Here is a 2,269-nt window from a genome sequence, read left to right on the forward strand (position 1 = left end):
GGAGGCCTCACCTCACAACTTACAGGACTGACTGCTACTTTATTGCTTAAGTCTTTGTGCCAGATACCACAGGACACCTTTAGGGGTCTTGTGAAGTCTGTGCCTCGACAGGTCAGAGCTGTTTTGGTGCCACATAGGGGGACCTGCATAATATTAGGCAGCTGGTTTTAATGTTATGGCTCATCAGTGTATTTCTTATCCATCTCTTATAAAGCTGTTGTTTTATATATGCCTGGTTAAACCAGTAACTACCCCAACATTGAGCTGTGATATGTTTCAGTGAATAACAGTTCACCTGTGCTCCCAGTCCTCCAGGCCTCCCAGCAATCCCTTGCCTTCCTGGGGTTCCCTGCAGAAGAAGGCAGTGGTCTGTTGCTTCCTTTCAATCTCTGCATACTAATTCAAATATCTGATCACTTACAGCTTACAACAACAATCTGCCGTTATTATTGTAGAAGTACAGCATCAGAATTTAATCAGTGGTTTCATTTCCTCTCTTCCTTGTGCAAAAATAGCATTTTTAGAACTGCAGTGGCATCTGGCAGTCATCTTTACAATGTACTTAGAGCCTTCAGCTTTTACCACATGAGAATGGGCAATGATGAAACTCTGTCTAGTTCTCCTTTTAACCTTTTACTGATGCCCAAAGGGCCCATATCCTCCCTGACTATTATAGTACACTATATGTCCAAAAGTGTGTGGACACTCCTTCTAATGAATGCACTGAGCTACTTCAAGCTACATTTATTACTGACACAGATTTTGCAAGCGCAAACATTCAACTTGTGTAGTCCCTGTATTGCCAGTAAAATACAACTCTGGAGCAGATGAACATGAACCTACTGGCACCATGACTCAAGCATTGAGCTGTGGAGCAGTGGAGCTGTGCTCTCTGGAATAATGGTTGGTCCTCCATCTAATACTTTTGGGATGTGTTGGGGAGTTGGGAATGAGGTATGATAGTGATCATCCAACATCCTGACCTCACTAAAGCTCTTGAATGCAATCAAATCCTCACATCAGTGCTCCAAATATCTAGTAGAAAGCCTTCTTCCCTGGACAGTAGAGACAGTTACTAACACATAAAAGCAGAATAAACTGTTTTTAATGCCCTTGATTTTTGAAAAACAATGGACAGGTGTCCAAATATTTTTTTTTGTTTAATTGACATTTAAGCAGATCAAAACCAGGTGATTTGTCTAAAATCGTCCAGCAAATATATAAAATCATGTAAATGATATATATAAAATAATAATAATTGTAAACAACTGACTTTTTTATTTGACTCTTATTTATGCTAATAATATATTTACATACTATGTCTAGTTCCTTTTTTAAGTAAAAAAAAGGTCAGCTTTTCCATAAACATTGTTTTTATTAATTTATTATTAATATTATATAATTTAATATAGACTATCAATGCCTAGCAACACAGGTGTTACTTCTCCATTGTAATGCAGTAAGGTTAGATTAGGAAAGGGAATCTTTGCTCTGGTATTTCAAAGGCCATAGTGAGGCCATAGTGAAGGTCCTAAAACAACCATGTGGTTGTGCTTTATGTTAGTCCATATGAGTCGAGCATATCTGTGTAGGCGCAGGGCAACTTATATACAGATCTAGTGGTGGTCCTATCAAGTTGTTTATCTCAAAAGCTTTACATTGAAATCAGGACCAGATGGTAACAAATCACCCAATGTAAATAAAGCAGGGTTCGAGTGCAAAGCAATCAGTGATGTTCACTGCTTGCTTTAGCAGAGCTGTGTTAAAAGGTCAGAGTAAACATCAGACACTGACAGAAAACCAGCATTAATGGTTCTGTACTGAAACGCAATGAGCACTGTGTTGTTGGACTAACCACACTCTGCCCTCAAGTGCATTTATTCAAAGCAACTGTTGCAGTGAACCAGAGTTGAGTTTGAAATCCCATTTAGGCTGGAGTTTAGAGTTCCTACATATGGTAAAACTACTATATATTAGACAGTGTAACATTCATAAATGTAATTATTAATAATAAATAAGAACATGCTCTATAGATGAATCTTATTAAAATATGTTATATATACTATTGTTGTTATTATTATTACAAATCACAGTAGAAAATAATGATGGATGAATTCAGATTTTTAAATTAAAATTTCATTAAAATGTCATTCCAATATTCAAATATTTGTGAACACACATTCTAATTAATGCATTCAGCTACTTTAAGTTGCATCCATTGCTGACACAGATGTGCAAATGCACACACACACACACACACACACACACA

This window comes from Salminus brasiliensis, chromosome 5 (genome assembly GCF_030463535.1).
Source record: "Salminus brasiliensis chromosome 5, fSalBra1.hap2, whole genome shotgun sequence".
Lineage (NCBI taxonomy): Eukaryota > Metazoa > Chordata > Actinopteri > Characiformes > Bryconidae > Salminus > Salminus brasiliensis.